This window comes from Lycorma delicatula, chromosome 6 (genome assembly GCF_047948215.1).
Source record: "Lycorma delicatula isolate Av1 chromosome 6, ASM4794821v1, whole genome shotgun sequence".
Lineage (NCBI taxonomy): Eukaryota > Metazoa > Arthropoda > Insecta > Hemiptera > Fulgoridae > Lycorma > Lycorma delicatula.
This window is the reverse complement of record NC_134460.1, coordinates 141,845,758-141,868,016: the sequence shown is the minus strand read 5'-3', so window position 1 is coordinate 141,868,016 and position 22,259 is coordinate 141,845,758. Positions and strand designations below refer to the sequence as shown.

The following is a 22,259-nucleotide window of genomic DNA, read 5'->3' as shown; positions in this document are numbered from 1 at the left end:
TTAGTAGGTTTAAAAAATCAATACTTAATGATTCTTGTTCTTACTCCTAAGTTTTACACTAACAGACGTCCTTCCTTTACTCTTATTTTTATTTTACTTTTAGTTCATTCTTATTCCATTTATATTTTTAATTTTATATCCTACGGAACAAAATCTTGGTCTTCTGGAGTACTGGATATTTCAAAAAGAACTTTACAACTTTAAAAGAATATAAATGTTTATTTAGAAAACTTACTGATCGGGTTGAGCTATGATTTCATAGGAAAACACATGAAGTTTTGACTCATGAAGTTTTAAGTCATTAGTGTCAAATTCAGTCACCAGCGCTGTCACCAGTGTTGTTAAAAATGGATACATTTACTGGTTCGAAACGTGCTCGCTCTGTGTTTTGGTTTCACGATTGGCAATCAGCAACTGCAGTTCAGCATAATTTTCGTAGAGTACGGTAGAAAGCGTTCTAGTAGGCTTACAAGCTAATCATGGCGCCAAACCATCGTTGAGATAGGTTCTGTTGAACATACAATATCACCAGGACGCTTACGTGTCCCTGAAGCTGTAGTGGAACAACTCAGAGAAAGGTTTACACGTAGTCCGAAGAAATCAACTTGACGTGCGTTACGTGAGACTGGCATTCCACAAACCACTGTTTTGCGCGTATTACGTAAACGACACCATTATGGCACAACCTCATAACCACCTAGACGTCTGAGACTTTCTTGATACTCGATTCCCGGGTCGGTGGATTGGTCGAGAAGGTCCAATCGCATGGCCACCTGTTCTCCAGATTTGGCCCCGCTAGAATTTTCTTCTGGGGATTCATTAACGATTTGGTTTATGTACCGCTTTTGCCTGCTGATCTTGTTGAGCTTAGACTTTGAATTAACGCCGCAGCTGCAAAGGTAACGACCCCGACTTGGCGGTTACAATCGGGAATGAAATCGATCTCAGGTGGGATGTATTTCGCATTACAAATGAAGCCACATCGAACCAAATTGAATGCTGGGTGACAAATTTGATGTGTTTCTCTATGAAATGAATACTTCAACCGAATTTGTAAGTTATCTCAATAAATTTTTACATGCTTTTAAAGTTGTGAAATTCTTTTTGAATCAGCCTTTGTAATATGGAACGTATCTGAATATTTAATAAATCATTTTCTTTTCAGTCTCTCACATTTCATTAGTTTAGTAGTTTTTTATGTTAAAATTCTACCGAAGCAAATGTTTAGTACAATTTTATATTTTTTGTCCATATCGTTTATTACCATTTTAAAATCTATATATATATATATATATATATATATATATATATATATATTTAAAACAAAAAATTACTATAAATTTTATTTTAACTTAACGAATTAAATTAAAATCATCACAGTTTAACATAAAGTTAAAAAAACCTCAGATATAACAAATAATTTATATAAATATACTATTGCAATGCACTGTAACTATAAATTAAAACAGAGGAAGCAACTTCATTCAATTAGAACTGTACTGTACTGTTGTTAACGTTTTCTAGATTATATTCAAATAATATATTCTTAAAGATATACAGACTATGGAGAAAACAACAGTTTGTGTTATTTATAAGAACATACCGGCGCGTACTTAGAAACACTAATGCCATTCATTGTATTAAAGTTGTTACATTTCCCAGTAGAATTAAAACACACTGTGGTAAATTTCTGAATATTCACGTAATCTTTACATTGTTTAAAACGACTTAATTAATCTAACAAATTAAATTATTAAATTAAACCTAAGATAAGGTGTTTAACGTAAAATACTTTCATTGTTTCTTTAATATTTCAAAATCTGCAATGATTATAATAAAATGTATAATTCAGTACGTAATAAAATTACAAAAATTTATAATTTAAAAAAAAATTGGTTTAGATTTTATTTTAGGTTTTTAAACTAATGAATTTACCACTATTATTCATTAGTTTTATTAATATTTCTATGATTTTATAAAATAGAAATAATTCTATTTATTAAACGTAAAGAAAAGTAAATCATTTTTATGACTTTTTTTAATTTCTTAAATTTTAATATCTTTTTTCTTCAAATTTTATAAAACTTCTAGTCGGGAAATTTTTAATAAACTTGTTTATGGGTTTTCAACTTATTAAGTGTCTCGACCAAAGTAAAAAATCGTAAGTAATATTTCTCATATTATTAATGAGAAAATTATTTATTTATAATTAAAGAAAAAAAAAACTAGGAAGATAATCTGAAATTAAAAATAAAAAAAACATTTTTATCTAATTCGAACTTAATTACTTGCAAAATTGACTATTCACTGATTGTTACATAATTTATTCCCAATGTGTTCACCAAATTTAAATAGCTTTTGATCTATGGTTTTTATAACAATGGTGATTATCCAAATAACAGATATTTTACGTAGGGATGGAGATTTAAAAAAAAAAAGTTAGCTAAAAAAAAACTTACGCGAAAAGGCACGTACTTTATGAATAAAATGGTTAATGATGTTGAACCAAAAAAAGTAAAAGGTTAAAAAAATTAAAATATTAAAAAGTTAAAACGTGGTTAAATATTTTACAATAGAGATGGTATATGTCAGTAACATGAAAATGATTAGCCGGCGCCTTTTCTTTTGGCAGCGGTTCACAATGTAGTCTATTTTACGTGATCGTTAAAGTAATTTTACCTCTCAACAGCATTATAAATATGTACGTATAAGTTATTTTCAAGTGTTCGTTTTATGACAAACTATTTAATGCCTGTCGTAATAATAGTTCTTTTACTTCAATCATTTATATTTTATCTAGCTTATTAAAATGAACTACAGGTTTTTTTTTATTTTAATTTAAAAAATTCTTATACACAGGTATTTTAAAATGGTTAATTACAGGAAAACCGTTTGTTTAAATACATAAAGACTGGTATGAGAATTTTTAAGATGAATTATTACGCATTTATGTGCATCTATATTTTTTTATTTACCGGGACTAATCTTGAGAAAATAAAATTATTATTAAAAAGAAATTAAAAAAATACTTTTCTTTAGTTTTCCTGACACTAGCTGTTTTAGACAGAATTAAGTGCTTACGTTAATAGAAAATAAGTAGAAAAATAAAATAGCCCTCGATTGTTAACCCTTGACAAAAGAAAGTAATTAATTTTCAAACCCAGTGGCAAATAAACGACGCGACTAGTATATCAGTATGAAGTATTTATAGGTTATATTTATACTCTTACAACCAGGAGTAATAATAATTATTTTCAGTAACTACATTACTACATCTTTACTTCATTCTATGTCCGGCCCTTGAGTAGGGGGGGGGGGAGGAAATATTCTTAAAATGCAAAAAATGGAAAATTAATAATATAACTTTATTATGTCTCATTTAATAATAATAATAATAATCAGGACATCAGGACATCAGTGATAAGTGCACAGTATGCCATCAATCATCTGAAACAATTGATCATTTGATAACTCGATGCTCCAACTTGGCTAACAGGTATATCTGCATCGCCACAATCCTACAGTAAACATTGTTCATCAGGCATTGGCATTAAAATTAGGACTTATAGATGACAGGAAGCAATGTTCTTATTATGAAAATAAGGCCAAACCTACATTGGAAAATGAGCAATATAGACTGTATTATGATCGCCCCATACATACTGACAAATTTGTTGCTACAAATAGGCCAGGCATGGTTCTACACAATATTAGAAAAAAAAACTGCTCTTCTCATTTATGTCACTCACCCATCAGATCACAATATTAATAAGGCTGAAATAGATAAAATAACCAAATACAACCCTCTGGCAATAGAATATAAAGAAATTTACAAATTGAACTGAAAAGAAGTTATTCCCATTGTGATTACAGCAAACGGATTAATTAACAAAAATTTAAATAAGTACATAGAAAAGGTTGGCCTGGATCCTAAAGTCGTAATTCGAAAAGCCTAAAAATCGGTAATTCTGTAGACATGAGGATTGTACGTACTGTTTTAAATGTACCACAAACCCTGATACTGATATGCACTCTCATTTCACTATGAGAGATATGAGAGGTAAATGCACCCTCATACTGAAATTCGGAGATGTGAATCTCAGAGACAAAAAATAATAATGAAAATAGAATAGTGGTAAAATAATTCGTATATTAACTAAATTTTGAAAAAAATATACGACTATTTTTAATATAAACACCCATTTTTACTTCCTTGTACGAAGTAAAGGAAGTATTATGATCGAGAAAAATTGCAATTAAGAAAAAACACGTATATTATTAATGTTTGTATTTTATGAGGAGTATCATTGGATATTCTTGATTCATATTATAATTTGTCAATCGATTTACTTATGGTTTCAAAGTGTGTAGGAAACTGACTGCAAATAAAGCACAATAACAAAACAAAAAGTTTAAATGAAAATGGTTATAAGGAAAATCTTGAAATTGATTGAAAAACCAGTTTTCGAAATACAGCTTAAGTTTTTATAATAAGCATATTAAATTAATTATTACAATAAATAAATGTATTAAAATGATGACACAATAAATAAATCGTTTATATGAGAATGTATTTTTCATTAAAAAAAATCTTCTAACGAAGAACTTATACAAGACAAAAAAAAAAATCACTTGTTCAAGAGTAAAGCTTAAACATACATAAAAATTACCACAAAAATAGAATTTAGAACTTCTTCCATTTAAAAAATAGCTTAAAAACATTAACAAATTATTATATTTGATAAAGGAAAATCTTATAACCATTTTTGAGAAAATAAAATTTTTTCGTTGGGGAAAGATTTAGGGGATAAACTATACCTAAATACTAACCTTTAAAAAAATGAAGAAAAAAGCCAACGATATTGCAGAAATATACACACCAAATTGTACAAAAAAATTAGTCAAACCCTAGGCTGTACTCTGTCTACAGATACAGACAAACGGACAGACATCACTGTAAAATCCATTTTCCTAGAGTCGGACCTCTAAAATGGATTATTTTTAAAAAATTTTTTTTCATTCATCCATAAATAAAATGGATAAATCAGAAAGTATAAATAAAAAACGAGAATTTACAAAATGAAGCAAATAAATTATATGAAAGGGAGTGACACGTCGTAAAAACCTTTATTACTATTTCTGCTTCTCATACTGTTATATTACAGAAAGTATAACTTTAATTAAAAAAAAAAAAAACATTATTCAGTAATTTTTATTTTTAATTTATCGAAACTGGAAGAAATATGAATATGAAAGGAAAGTTGTAGAAATATATTGTGTAGATGGAATATTCTTTAATTGGCATAGAGAGAGTAACACATTTTTCTCGGCCATAATGTAGAGGTACGGTGTTGTTTACAGTAGAATAATTAATTAGCGTAAAGTTTTGTGTAATTAATCATTTACTGATCATTTTTCAGTTATTCCAGGTTTGAATAAAGTGCGGCAGTGTAATGCCAATTAACCGAAAAGTTTAATTATCTACCTAAAACGAAATATAATAGCTCGTTTTTCAAACTGAGGTTGAATAATTTAACGAAGCAATGTAGGTTAGATCGAAGTCTGTAAATTAAAATTAATTAATTATACTCGCAAGCATTGGTAATACAGGATTGTATTTTTCGTAAGAGTGGATTATTAAGCATCCATCTATGAATGGTGTGTGCGTTAATTTTGTTGCTTTTATTATAAATATATATAAGATAAACAAATAATCAATAAATCAATATAAGTTTAAATACAAACATAAAAATGTAATAGTCAGTTTATAACGAGAGAAAATTAATAATGCGACAAACAACTACTTTTTAGTTTAAAAATAATTTATAGCAAGCTACTACACAACATACAAACGGAATGTAATGAACACAAGTTTTATCCAGCCAACTAAATAAACTGTTATTTAACTGCAAAGATGATTTCACAATATAAAATATATCTCCACTCGTCGTGTTATACCTTTTCTTTTGAAGCAAATTAAAACGTCCTTAATTAAAATTAATTTTGTCCTTAATAAATAAAAAATAAATATTTATCAATTTTTTTTAAATTTCCAACTTTTAGAAGTCGGTCCCAAATTAAAAATAATTACCAAGTAACTAATCCTTAATTAATTGCCGATTAAAAAAAAAATTTAAAATATTTTAAAGAATAATATTTTACTTTTTTCGAATTAAAAAAAAAATGTTTAAAAGTTTTTTTTTATAACGTTTTTGTTCAACATACGGATAAGTCTGTAAAATATACTACTGGGTAGAAATGGTGCTCAATAGAAAAAAACACGAAGTCAAAAAACTGCGAGTTGATAAAAAAACAGAAAAAGAGAAAATAGAATCGATAAGGACTTTATGGAATACGAGAATGAGTATTTTTTATTTACATTATGTTTTTCAATTAATTTTTTTGTTTACCTAATAATACGTTGATTATCAGAATGACTTAACGAGATATGACAAGTACAAAAAAATATTCAAATAGTTAAGGTAGATCATATAATTTTTTCGTTAAAAATAATCCCTTTAAATTTCTCTGGAAAAAATTGGCAAAACCTTTCTAGGAATCTTCTGTGCATAAAAATCATTAAAGGAACGTTGAACTCAGCTCGTTGCTGAAGATTAAACTTAAATAAATATTTAAAAAAATATGTTTGGATCTACTTGAGAATCATTTTATTATTCTGAGGTACAATAAAACTCAAGTTAATTGGAAAACTATGGGAATTTTGATAATTTTTTTTAACAGATAGTAGGCAACGATTTTACCAGATGTTTTTTTTTACACACTCAGAGAATTAGTGCACATGTTAGTTTAGTGTTTCATACCATTGGTCTATATTTTGTCAGTTTTTGTCCAACATACCTTATTATAATACAATACTTTTTTGTGCTTTGTTAACCATTTACTAAATAAGATGGAGACAACACCTCGAGAAGTAGAAGAATTATTACTTTATCTCAGTACAGACATATGTCACAGGGAATGATTGCTGTTAACAGGTAAGATAGTTTAGCTGCTGTGAACAGAAATTTAATGCAATTTAATAATAAGTTTCTTTTTTTTAATCAAAAGAGAAGGAAAGTAAGGTAATCGTAAATAAAAACAGTCCTCAGACAAATCTTGTTTTTGTTACCGTGAAGGACTAAAATTAGAGAATGTCACTATTCTCCGATGAATGTTGATACATACCAGATACGTCGGTGAAGACCGAAATATTTTCTGACCTTCGCCGGTATATATCATTAACACAGATAAGCTCGAGTGGGGGTCGAAACGATAACTAGAAATTAAAAAAACAAAATCAACCAATATCAATATCTAAGGTAAATAGATTACGTGAAACACTCGTAAAAAAAGGAAGTTTAAATTTAAGCCAAATATAATTTTTGGATCATTGGTAGATTGTTAGTTAATTGTTAATGCTGATAGCAGGTTAGTCGGTAGGTAAGATGAAAAAAAAAAATGGTCACTTATGATAAATTTCTGAATAAACCTAGACCATTCAAATATATCTAAACGTTCTTAAATATTCATTAAAGTCAGTACATTTTGTGTTATTATTCAATTTGAAACAGATCTTACATTTTTCTCTCGTATGATATATCAAAATTACCATATTGGGTGAACATAAATTATTCAGCCAATTAGGAACAGAGCAAAAAATGGACAAAGCAATGTAGTGTGGGCGTTGAATTTTTTTCAAATATTAGTTTAGCTACGACAGTTACCTATGACCTTGAATGAATCGTCGGCGCCAAGTAACGATAGGGGAAATCATCAGTTGAGCATTGGCTACCGTGCAGGAAAAAGCAATGTACGTACTCTGGATTCATGAAAGCGGATATGTTATTACTGTTGATATATGTTTTCGTTTCGAGTACGGCCGTAATCCTCCTGATAAAGATTAGCATATTAAGAATACAGGAAGTGTTGTACACAAAAAAAGATGCAGGCAGGCCTCCAGCCTCCGAGGAAATTGTGGATCGAGTAAGAGAAACTTTTAAGAGAAGCCACGATAAATCGACTTGTACCTGTTTAGAACTAGGGATACTACATTTGACAATTTTTAAGGTTCTACACTAGCACCTAAAAGTTCATGCATGCAAAATTCAGTCGGTGCATGCAAATTAAAGATGATGATAAACCACGCCGTTATAATTTTGAGTTGACATTCTTGATAAAATGAATGAAAATAATGGGTTTTTAGAAAAAGTAATCTTCCCTGACGACTATTTACCATGTTTCTGGTCCCGTTAACCGTCATAATTATCGGATTTGGGTACCGAGAACCCTCATGCCGTTCGACAAGCAGAACATGATAGCTCAAAAATTAATATTTGGTGTGCGCTGATTGTTTATGAATTAATCCGACAATTATTCTTCGCCGATTCAACAGTTATTATTAGCACCAGTTATATAGATATGTTACAGGAATATGCAGTACCACAAATTGTACATCAGCAATCCAACGTTTATTTCCAACGAGATGGCGCATCACCACATTGGGGTTTACATGTTATGGATCACCTACATGACCCATTTTCTCAACGTTCGATTGACTGTAATGGACGAAATTCCTGACCACCTTGATCGCCTGATGTTACGCCACTCGATTTATTTCTTTGATAATCTATCAAAGACAAGGTGTTCAGAACGAAACTTGTCAACATGAATGAACAAAAAAAAGAATCGAAAGTATAATTATGGAATAACTATAATACACCACACATTCTTCGAAATGTGTGGTGTAAAATTGCATATCATCTAGGTATTTTACGCGCCACAAATGGTGCCCATATGGACCTTGTTTGAAGTTAACAAAAAAAACATAACTGTTAGAAATGTCCTGTTGAACTACAAGTATATGCATATAAGCACACTACGTTTTTTTTTTTTATCAACACCTAAAATGCGCTGAAAAATTTATTATCACTTGTACATTCAATAAGAGCTTTGTTGAGTTTTGTGGTATTTTCATAATCATTCAGGATTGTTATATAATTATTGTTTATAACAATAACCAGTAACTTAAAAATTCTTATGAGTTTTAAAATTATTTTTGACATATATAAAAGTACCCCAACTGCAGGTTCTCCTCAAGAGTACTTGTATTTTTTTAGGATTTGTGTAATAAATATAAGCATTAAGTTTAGTAATATTATAATAAAGAATATTTTTTGTACTGTCTAAAATTTATTTTGGAAATATATCAATTATTTTTCCCAATATTATTACTTTTAGAAGTGTGCACTTTTAAGCAGGCAGGGATTTTTTTTAACTTCCGGGACTAGCGTTAGCTATTACTTCAGAGGATTAGATGAATGAAAATTTTTGTAGCGTGTTAAAATGCCGTGCCTGACCGGGAAATGAACCCGGCATCTTCAAATGAAAGGCCGAGACGCAGGCAGGAATTAGCTAACTATCCTATTACTTTCAACTAGTATTTTACAACTACATCGTTTTTGAAAAATTACCTTTTACTAAAAGAACCTTTAATTCAATTACATTTAGATTTTCTAAAACAGGTGGAAGTTAATTTTTACATTTACAAGTATAAAAATACAATTAATTATATGTACACAGAAAACTAAGCTTAAGATAATTTATAAAAAAAAAAAAAAATTAATGAAAAATGTGAATGAAAAAATCTGGTTTATAATTTTGTATTGAAAAGGTCAATAATCGTATCTATATCTACTTTAAGCTACTAAAAGAGAAGTTAAAAACAGATAAAAATAAAAGCACTCATTTATCCTTTGAATGTGTTTGGAAAACCCCATCACATATATTACATAATTAAAGATTTAAACTCGCAGTAGCGCAAATTGCTGTATCGCTATTAAAATGAATGTACGTACTCGAATAGCTATTTACTTTTAATACCCATATTAGGCTCTATAAAGTAAACTTTTACGTTCTCGGGTACTATCATATACTGTTACACGATAAAGTGATTATATACAGGTTGTAACAAGCTACAGTAACACTGTACAACGGAAAATTACCTTAACAAATCATTCAAATAATAGTTAACTGCAAAACGCGTTAAACCAATTTGTATTACAAATTATAATGAATTGAAACTGCTTAATTAATATAAACTACGGGAAAGGGAGGTTTAAAATATTTGCAATCAACTGAATGCTATAAATTATTAATTTTTTCAAATAAATCGTTGAACGATAATCAAACGTTTAAAATTATTGTCAAAATAATTACATAATAAGAATAATTATGTATAATGATTAACTACGCGGTCAAATTTTAAATTTGATAAAAATATACATTTCACTCTAAATACGTGTAACTTTAGGAAAGAAGCTCGATACATATTTTAATAGAATATTAAAAAACTAGCATCACCATCGGTTTCAGCCGCGCTATATGGTTCCTTACATTTCTCTTCCCAATCAGAGGATATTTAGCAGGTCAGCACACATTTCGCTCGCCTTTCCTGACTAAACAGGAAGCAGAGCCTTCTGGACCTTATATGTTTATTAAACTTATATTAGTTATTATTATTATTATTAGATTCAGATTTAAAAAATAATTCGTAAAATAATCCTTCTTACTTGTTTCATTACAACAAATTTCATTCAGTCAGTCGGTATACCTCAATTAAATGTTTACTAACGCTTTATAAACATTATTAAACATATAAATAAAATTTTAATTTTTTTTTTTTTTTTTGCTAATAAAAATTTATTTTATCTGAAAAAATGTAGAAAATTATTTCTTAAACGGAAAAAAATGATCATTGCAATTCAAAATTAATAATTGTGAAAATGAATTGACTTAGCAAAATTAAAGATAAAAAAACATTTTTAACGAATTTTCGAAGAAAAGTACGGTATTACTTTCGGTCGCATGGTACGAATGAAGGGGTGAAAATGAATTTTCTTTACGTTATGAGATATGAACAGTACGAAAATACGATTCACTTAAATTGGTATTTCATATATATATATATATATATATATATATACCATCTCGGTATTTGACTACTTTCGGCGTGCCGTTTGTGTGTACGTATTTTTCTCGCATAATTCAAAAACGATTAGCCGTAGGATGTTGAAATTTTGGATTTAAGACTGTTGTAACATCTAGTTGTGCTCCTTCCCTTTTATTGAAATCGACTGTACCTAAAGTGTCCAAAAGCCCAAAATTCGAAAATATTTTTGATTTTGGACTTTTTCTTAACTGCAGTAATAAGTCCTTATTGAGAGCTTTTCAACGAATTTTAATTAATTTAATATTTGGATCATACATGGGGAAGGTGCAACGGTTCGAATCAGACTTCATGTACTTTCTTTTTTTTTCTATTTAAATATGATTAATTATTAAATTAACACCTGATTGTAAAAAAAAAAACTTTTACGATAAATAATAATTAAATACTAACAATAAAACAACGAAATATATCAGAAGTTATTAATAAAATAAAGTTTTATGTACTTTTCATTTCAAAAACATGAGTATATATAATTTAATAGGCGTACAAGGAAGTCATGTGGTGTCCACAACAGATCTTTTATTAAATATTCCCAATGATTAAATTTATATTAATATTTCGATTCATTAAACCATTTTAAAATTATGAATAAAGAAATTAATTAACAATTTATTTAGTATTATGAATATAGTGAATAATTAATTTTAAAGTATATACATTTTTTTTTTTTAAATAAATTAAAATTAATTAAATTAATTATTAAATAAATATTATTAATTAATTAATAAATATTTTTTTTAAAAATACATATACATCTTATTTCGTATATACGTCAAGTAAATAGCCTCGAAAGCGCTTCCATATTACATGAGATAGATGAGTGAAAATTTATAATACTGGTTCGGTGATATTATTAATTATTTTATTATTATTATTATTATTTTTTATTTTTTATTTTTTTTATTTGAATTTTTACGGGCATCGACTGCTAAGGTCATTAGCCCTCGTCACATTCTTTAAAAGAAATTATTATCTCCATCAAGATCGTCATATGTAAGGGTGTAAAGGGCCCTTACATTTTATTTAAAAACACAAACTTCACAATAAACATTAAGACGTAAAAGACAAGGACAATCACAAACACTTATGGGGTGTAAAGGGCCCCCAATATTAAAATTTGAGTTAGGTTCTCAAAAGACCATAAAATTAAAATTTCAGCTTATCAATACCATATCTTTCTTTCTTTCTTCTACGAGTCTCATTTATAGTTTGTTTAAGCACCCTCGGGGCGACCAGAACCGCCGTTGAGCAATATATCAGTCGCGTCAGGGTGCCGTGGCAGTTGAATCTTTTTTATAAACAGGCTATAGGCATGCACGGCGTACACCCATAGCCTCGCGCCCTCAATCCACCCTTGAGGGTCCCCCGTGCCATCATCGGACACACCCCGGCTCACTGCTCTTGAATGCAGGTGAGCCAAAATGGTCTAGGCAAGAGAGCTACCTCACGTCACTATACGTGTCACGCTTCGAGACTCCCTTATATGTATATATAAAACTACCGCTTAGAGATTCTTTTGTCACAGCTTTAAACATTCATTTTATAGACTTTTAAGAAGTCCACTGGCGTGTAAAAATGCAACTATATTTTCTTAATTTCCATTATCCAGATCAGCTCTAATATTATTTGTAAGACGGAACCTCTTTCTGAGGTCCTCATATATGGTACGCTCTTCTATTAGATGCTTGATTGTCAGTGTTTTATTACAAACACCGCACATTGGTCTCACTTCGCCGGTTAACATATATAAATTTGTTAATCGCGTGTGACCGATTCTAAGTCTGGTCACCGCTACTTGTTCACGGCGAGTCAACTTAAAGTCGCTTTTCCATTTATAAGAAGTTTTTACTGAGTTTAATTTTGTATTTAAACTCCTCCATTCAGCGTTCCACTTATTTCTTACTATGTTTGTTAGACGATTTTTAACATCTGCCACTCTTACAGGAAATGCATCCAAATCATCGCAGACTGTTGCCTTTCTGGCAGCTTCGTCTGCGATTTTATTACCTGTAATACCAGCATGCCCCGGAGTCCATACAAATACGCATCGCTGTCCTCGTTGTTTTAGAACGTATAAAATGGACAGGATGTTTGCAATTAGGACATCCTTAATGTTCTTGTTCCGAATTGCGACAAGTGCACTTAATGAATCGGAACATATTAGCACTCTCTCTTCGCAATACTGTTCAGTGTATCGAAGAGCTTGCTGAATTGCAGTGAGTTCTGCCGTGTAGACACTGGCCACATCTGTCAGTTTCCAAAATTGGGCTTCTTCATTTACATACATTGAGCATCCAACACCATGTTCGGTTTTAGAACCATCAGTATAAATTCTAATATGTTCTTCGTAACTACGGACGGTTGCCAAAAATCCCTGTTGGATGATCACTGCTGGTTTCTTTTTTATTTCTCCTTGAGAGAGATCCAAATTTGTATTTACCGCTGGCAAGAGCCATGGCGGTATTTCTCTAGTAGAAATTGCCACTGTATCTGGAATGGCAATTTCATATTTACTTCTTAATTCTTGGTACCTACTTCCGGCTGGTTGGAATTATTATTATTATTATTATTATTATTATAATTATTATTATTATTATAACAATTTCTACTACAACGGACTCCCAATAATATTAGATTTTTTAAACATTCTTTAAAGAATTTTTATTTGAGACGTCTTAAACAATCAAATATTTTTGAATTCCAAATAATACGTTTTCTGTTTAAAATATATTAAGTATTAGAAAAATATGAAGAGTATATACATATTAATGTTTTGTTGTTTTTTTTGTTTTTTTTTTAAGAAGGACCCGAGCGAAGTTTGGTAAAACGATCAGCATCTACACTCAGGTAAATTTAATATATAAGATTTTATTATTTTGTATTCGTGTATGAAATTCCTCAAGTTAGTAAAATCGTTTGGACTTTGCATACGAGTTTTATTTTTTAAATCCGGCAACTAAGCGTCATAAAAATTGCTTGGAAGATTCCCTTAGGCTTAAGATAAAATTCTGACAAGAAATGATAGATAGAAGGCAAGATGAAATGTGAAGAAAAAAAGAGAAAATGTGAAGACTTACATTTTATTTTCTTATAAATCGTATAAAATATATGAAGAGGAACTAAGAGATAACTAAGTTTATTTTATAAGAACACCAGCACCTAAAACCCCAATATGGTGATTTTTTTTTTTTTTAAGAATTGAGAGAATATTTAAGAGCAATCGGAACTGATTTTTACCAGGTTGCGTATCGGAAGAGACTTTTTAGTAAAATAAATTCAACATCTCGGTTCCAAAGTAAAGGAAGGATAAACCAATTTAACTGTCAGAAAAGCCAATGCTAGATTCACTCTAATAGAATAAACTTTCTTTTTTTTTAACGCAATACTTCTGTACGATAGAGAGCAATAAAATAAACAGAAAGTTAAAAAAAAATAGGAAGTTGGAAATTATGTATTTAAATATATTTTCCTCATTTAATTTATATTAAAAATCTGATTAAAAATATATTTTATCATATACATGTCTATTATTTGGCTGGTTTACAAGTATTTTTAAAAGAAAATTAAGGAACAATAAATATTAAATGAAATTAAAACCAAAAAAAACATAATTAATATAAATTTTTTTACAAGAATTCAAGTGTGATTTCCAAGAGTACTATTTTAAGATCAAATGCATAATGTAAACAATTTTTTAACAAGATTATTAAGCAGGATAATTTAAATTTATGAACAATAATTTTTAATGGACATAATCTATTATAGTTTTATTTTTATTAAAAGTATAAATGAATTTCCTAGGCAAATATGAATCTTATTTATCGAGATTTACTTAGATTTTATATTTAAAGAAACACTAAAATTTATTCAGCTTATATAAAACTCAAAATCCTTTCATTAATGCGTCTATTTTGTCAATATCAAGCTGTGTAAAATTTAAAGTTTTTAGACTATCAGAAAATGTCTTTTTTGTAGCACATGTTTTAGAGCACATGGGAATTGGAATTTACAAGTCTCTATTACATACGAATATTATTATTTAATCCATAAGGAGAAATTATCATATTCGTATAATAATTATCATAGGCAAAAGTTTTTATAAAATTACCAGCATCCTCGTCGTGGCTTCTTTGCCTGTACTATATGGTTAATTGCGTTTCCCGTCGCGGTCAATTTATTTTATTTTGTTGTTTAGTTAAGTAACCGGAGGCAGGTGCAGACAGTTGCATACTTAAAACGAGTACACAAATTTTCATCAATTTTTCTTCAGTAGGTTTTGCTGGGCAGTAGGTTTATGTTATATATACACAGAATGTCCCATGAAGAAAAATACAATTTTGATTTTGTATCACTCGCCCAATCCTCCACCGATTCTATTGTAACGTTACAGAATTTTTAAAGAAGGTTCTAAAAATGTTCTGTGAAAATTTCAACCTTCTAAGATTTATAGAAACACAATGGTGGCTTTCAAATAAAAACATCCATTTGAAAAAAAAAACCATTTTCTATTCATTATAAACTAGCTGGTAAAAATTATTAAAACAAATTGTAATTAGAAATAGAATAATTAATGTCAGTTAAATAATTAGTCATAGTTATGAATAATTATTAACTTATTTTACTCAATTTGAGCTGCTGATTAACAATACATCATCTTCTTTTAACCACTTTTACCAGCTATTTTGTAATCAATAAAAAATTTGGTTTATCTGAAATGACTGATTTAACTTTTCGGACACTAAGAAATACATTATTTATTATAACTTTTATCTATGATATTTCAGATAATGTTTTAGAATGAATAATTTTCTTTTTTTATAACTGAATGTTTACTCTATACCAGTTATAAAATTGTATTTGAAATCTTACAAAAAACCGTATTAATAAAATTTAAAAATCAAAGGGTTATCGTAATTAGAAATAGTTTAAAAATAAACATGGCCACCATTTTTAAATTTGTAAAAGAAACAATTTCTACCGGTTTTTTTTTACATAATATATGTGTATTGGATTTTACTCTATTACGAATTATCGTCTGGAAAAAACACACATATAAAGACAAATATATGTAAAGTAAAGCGTTTCAGGACCCATAATTTCCAGAAGTTTCAAATTACTTTTATGCAACTAATGCACTTTTAAAATTTTTTCCTGTATTTCAAAGAGACTGTTGAGTATTTAAAAAAAAAAAACCTTAAGAAATGCGGAAAATAGAATATATTTGCTCTTAATTAATTTTTAATTTTATTTATTACAATATTATTCAATTATACTCTAGGTTCTTATTGAAATAAATGGAAAAGCTTTAAAAGTGCATTAATTTCATAAAAAAAAAATTCTAAACTTCTGAAAAGTGAGTTGCGACATGCTTTTTTTACATCTTTCTGTCCATTTTTTTTTATTTTTAAACAGTAAATTGAAATAGAATAAAATCCGGTATCCAGATTTGAAACAATATTTTAAACGAAAATTTGAACAGATTTAAATAAATTTATCAAAATCAACTGTATTAATAATTAATTTAATCAGAAAAACGATAACAAATTCATAGAATACTATCATCTTATTCACTTGAGTGTCAATAAAAGTTAATTTGGTTTCATTCATACCAATAATAAAAAGTGGTGATTATAATTTAAATAATTAACTTTTTAATTAGTCTCGGAATTTCGTGAGAGGTTCCGGGTTCGAATTCCAGTTAGCCATAGCAACTTTTTAATAAGTTACCAATTGCCACCGGGCTAATGACTATAATCTTTTATGTCCGCTCATTTATAATAACAAAAAAACTTGTTTAAAAATAAAAAGATATAATCATAATAATTATAGGCATAATTAGAATTCTTCTAAATAAACAAAGTTGTAATTTTCTAAAACAGGGGTGAAAATCTTTGATTAATTTTTTCTGAAAAAGAAACTAAAGAGTAAGAGCTATCAAAAAATTAAGATTTTTGTATTCTACGTGGAGTGGGTAACTTGCGAGAAGGATTTAAATTTAAAATAACTAAAAACATATATATTTCGGCAAGATATAGCTAAAAAAATGAAATTTTATAAAGTCATTTTTGGTGAGGGGATGGATATTAAATAAACGTTTTTGGCAATTTGTGATCTTAATGAAAAAAACTACAAATATTTTAAGAAAGATTTTTTTCTGAGGTGCCCCAGTAAAAGATTTGAAATTTTATTTTGGCCAAAACACCCTTATACCTTTTTCAAATTTTTGAAAAAATTAATATATTCTGTCCCCCGAAGATAATACCTGTCTACCAAGTTTGGAGAAAACTGCCCAATAGGGTCCATAGTTATAAGATCAGATACAGGCAGTCTTACGTACTGTCTTACAAAATTCATTTTTTGGGTTTGGGAGCATTGAAATATATTTATTTTTAATTTTCACTGACAATTATATATTTTATTTTTAAAATAATAATAAAAAGAAAATTCAATAAAACAAATTTTGCAAAGTAACAACAAATATGTAACTTTTATGAAAATTTAGGTACCCTCTGTAGATAAATCCGTGTTGAGGGTTACCGTCGTCAAAATAACATTTTATAAAGTGCAACTGAAATTCTCAGATACACCACCAGAAACTTAAAATGCTATAATTTATAAACACTGTAATTCTAGAATAGTAATTTGTTTTAATAATTTTTTCAGTAATTAGAGTAATAACTTCAATTAAAAATAAAAAATTTCGCAAATTTTTTAAAATTAGTTTAAATCTGTTTTTAAATAATTTTTAAAAGTCTCCTTAAGGAACAACTTAAAAATTTTTTTTTTAGATTTTTGTTTTACCATCTATATATGACTTACCATTACAGCTATAGCAGGAAAAGTAAAAATAAAGGAAAGCCTATAAAATATTTAATTATTCAAAGTATATCAATTATTCTTATATTCTTAATCCAACCATTGATTATTCCATTAATGAACGATTAATTAATGAATAATATTATTATTATTATTGTAATATCTATTTTCAGTTTACCGATTCCAAGATCTTAAGACTGTAAATATTTAGATTTTCATCTTGATCGACGACTTACTTGGGCGAAACATATCACTTCTAAGCGGAAATAGTTGGATCTCAAATTTAACACATGTACTGGCTGACAGGATAGATCTCGGCTTTCAGCAGAAAGTAAATTATTGATTTATAAATCCGTTTTAAAGCCTGTTTCGACTTACGGGCTTGAATTTTGGGGTACACCGTACAACTCCAGTATTGACATACTTGAACGCTTTCAAACAAATACACTGCGGAAAGTGCTCAAAATACCCTGATACATAAGTAATAGCCTTATATATAATGACCTAAGTTGCAAACCGTTCGGCAGGAAATCTCTCTGGTCAGCCTACGGTATCAAAATCGTTTGGATCGGCACCCGAATTATGTGGCGGTCAATTTATTAGATAACACGATCAGCGATTTTTCAAGATTGCTAAGGAAAAATATTCTTGGTTTGTCTTATCGCTTCAATTAGGTGACTTTATGGTCTGGCCGTACGGAGTGCTTTTCTATTTCATTATTAAATCACAAGCCGCTGGGTCTGTAGCAAGTTAATGTTAATTCAAATACGTCTTATTTACTTATTATTCTATAAACAGATTGTAAAGTTGCTGTGTCGTTATAATAAAAAAAAATTACAACATCAATTTAAAAAATATACTTTATATTAATGATAAAATTAATTTTAAAAAAACAATAAAAAAAAACAAAATATTAAATTTATTAACCAAATAAACTACAAAAAATTTATAATTTCAGTAATATCAATAAAATATATATCCCCAATAACAGGATTTTTTAATAAATCAAAAATTATTATTAAATCATTAATAAATTTTACAATAATCATTGCGTTAATTAATTATTACCTCATCCATTTATACAATATTTATATTCATAAATGTAATTTTAATTTTCGCTCCACGTTGATGTAGTTACATCTCATAAAAACAAAGTTCATTAAAATAATTACAAAATTAATCATAAGTCATCATTAATAGGCTATATAAATTAAAAAATAAAATAATAATAATGAAAATTGAAAGTTCAATATTAAATGAGTAATAAAAATTTAAGGTAGAATATTGTATAAGTATTTTAGTTACCAGTTTGAAGCTGGCTATAGTTTACAGTTAGTTTAACTCAATACTTTAAACCGCAAAATGTGGTGAAACTTCGAAAACCGCAACTAACCAATTTAGTGCTGGCGATCTAGGTAAAGTTTTTGATACGAAACATGTCGTAAATAAAGTATATTTATAAACCACTAAACCAGAAAACTTTGCAATAATAAAAAGTAATGCATTTTTTGTTAAATCATTATTTATTATTAAAAATTTTGTAATCATACGGTTAATTATTTTTTAATTTTTTGAAAATATCTTAAATAAAATGAAGAATTGGAAGATTTTAAATACTATATATTTTGTATTAGTCGATAAAATAAACTGGATTAAATATTTTTAAGTCAAACTTAAAGATTTAGTTGGTCGATCAACTTCTATAGACTGGGAAATTTTATATAAGAGAATAAAATGATTCGTGTAGTAGAATAGTTGAACAAGATAACATTTATCATTTTTAACTCAATCTTGTGGCATTTAATCTTTTGTTATTTATGACAATGTTACAGCGTAACGCGTATCCGATTTTTATGAAATTCTGTAGCAAGGGTTTTTCCAATTCAGTGGAATGTGATACGTAAAACGATTTTTTCATAATTTTCTGCGGCTGTTCATGTTCAACAGAAAAGTCTCTAAACCTCCGTAATCATATAAAAACGTTAGTTTTGAAGGTTCTATCTTGGAATAATGACGATGATTTAAAATTTTATAAAATATTTATGTTACAATTGGTAAAAAATTATTTCGTAGTAAAATTAAAAAAAATACTTGAAGTATTATACAATTACTTTTGTGTAGTACTTTAATTGCATTATTCGTAAAATAATGAGTTAAACTGGTTTAATTTTCGTAAGATTGCGATCTACTGTAAGATGCTATTTAAGATTAATAAATAAATGACAACTAATAATTTCATTCAAAGATTTCCAAAAAGCCTACTACAGTATTCATAGACCATCAATGCTGAAAATACTAAGAAACCTAGGATTACACCCGAAACTACTAAAAATGATAGAACTCACGTTAACTGACACATACTCCAAAATAAATCATCAGAAAACATTCGGAAAAACATCAGAACCATTCCTAATCAAAACAAGGTTTAAGACAAGGAAATGGACTATCCCCACTGCAATTCAACTGCGCCCTACAATATGTAATGAGAGAATGGTACAAAAAGACGTACACACGTAACAATTGAAGCTAGGAAACATGTAAACCATATCAAAGTAAACTGTCTAGCATTTGCAGATGACCTAGCGTTTCTAGCCAATAATAGCACAGAAGCTAGAATCCAAGAACTAGCAGGAAAGATAGGCCTAAGAATATCACATAAAAAGACTAGAATAATGGCTATAAATTTTCTTGTATTGAACCACATAATCATAAACGGACACAAAGTCGAGCTAGTTGAACGGTTTAAATATTTAGGAGAAAATATTACACATGACCTCAAAGAAAAACTAAACTGGAAAGAAAGAACACAAAAGCTCAGTTATGCACAAAATACCACAAAAACAACATATAACAAAACATGCATCTCGATAATACCAAACCCAAACATTACAAAACTGTAATCAAACCTATAATATCATATGGAAGCGAAACACTCTTCAAACTAAGATCCAACATTTCCTATCCAGCAGAGATGCAAAGAATTCTAAGAACATGCATAAATAAAAGACGACTTACTGATGAGGGAGAATGGAGACTCCTACCAAACCAGGAGATACATAAAGACGTAGAACCAACTCTAGACTACTTTAGAAAGAAAAGAATCTCCTTCTTTGAACACATAATAAGAACAGCACCGATCAGGCTCGTAAGGAAACTGGTTGAGAAATACTGGAAAATATCCAAAACACCGACCTGGATAGCCGAAATTAAACAAGATATGCAAGAACTAGAAATCACAATAGAAGATTTACGGAACAAAACTGACAATATAAAAATACTAAAAGAAGAAAATTCCAAATTTAAAATGAAAGAAAAGAATACTACAACAACGAGGGTTTGATCAGAAGAACTTAAAAAAGCAAGATCTGACAAAATTAAGAAGTATTGGGAAGCAATCAATAAGAAAAATGAAAAGAAAAGACAGACCAGAGTTGACTAAAGTGGTTCACTGTAACCTCAAAATCCTCAAAAAAAATAGGTAACAGATGAAGTTTGTAGTATGAATATAACTTCAGGAGATTCGAACCCAGAATCTATCAGATGAAAGATTTTATGACAATTATCTTTAATACTAGTATTATGACGCAGCATAATCTAATCGTCTTTAAAATTCGGTGATATGAAATCCATATTTTACTCGATTTATTATCTTTAAACGGTGTTATGAATTCAATTTTAACACTACCGTTTATTAATAAAATGGGTTAAAAAATTCAGTTATCAGTAAAGTTACTTTAAATTGAATTTATATTGTTTAACCCACCGGGTTGGTCTAGTGGTGAACGCGTCTTCCCAAATCAGTTGATTTGGTAGTCGAGAGTTCCAGCGTTCAACTCCTAGTAGTCAGTTATTTTTACAAGGATTTGAATACTAGATCGTGGATGCCAGTGTTCTTTGGTGGCTGGGTTTCAACTAATCACACATCTCAGGAATGGTCGAACTGAAACTGTACAAGACTACACTTAATTTACACTCATACATATCATCATTCATCCTCTGAAGTATTATCCGAAAGGTAATTGCCGGAGGCTAAACAGGAAAAAGAAAAGAAAGAATTTATATTGTGACTTAAAGCATTATCAACAATAAAATTCACCTCCAAGGACAGAGTAAAAATATATGGATGTATTTTTATTATTACTGAATCAGTAAAAAGAGAGTAACAAACGAATATTTAGTCACTGGTGTGTAGATTGTTCCCCCAGAAATACTACGACAAATTATCTAAAGGTTTTGAAAGAATACACGAGTTAAACATGAGCACATTCAAAAAACAAAATGTTTTTCAAATTCAGTTTATCAATATTTTGCTGCAGTTTTACATACTTTATTTCAGTTATGAATTTATACACACACTTTTACATATCTGTTTCTTGCTGCTCAGAATACAAGTGAAAATTGCGAATGAAATGCAGAACACTTACCGTTATCAGTT

The 22,259-nt window shown here is 28.7% G+C and overlaps 1 protein-coding gene across 6 annotated transcripts in view; it reads right to left on the bottom strand.

Annotated features, from left to right (window-relative positions):
- Positions 1 to 22,259, bottom strand: part of Ac76E (adenylate cyclase type 2 Ac76E) — a 778,210-nt gene that overhangs the window by 284,599 nt on the left and 471,352 nt on the right. The window lies entirely within an intron of this gene.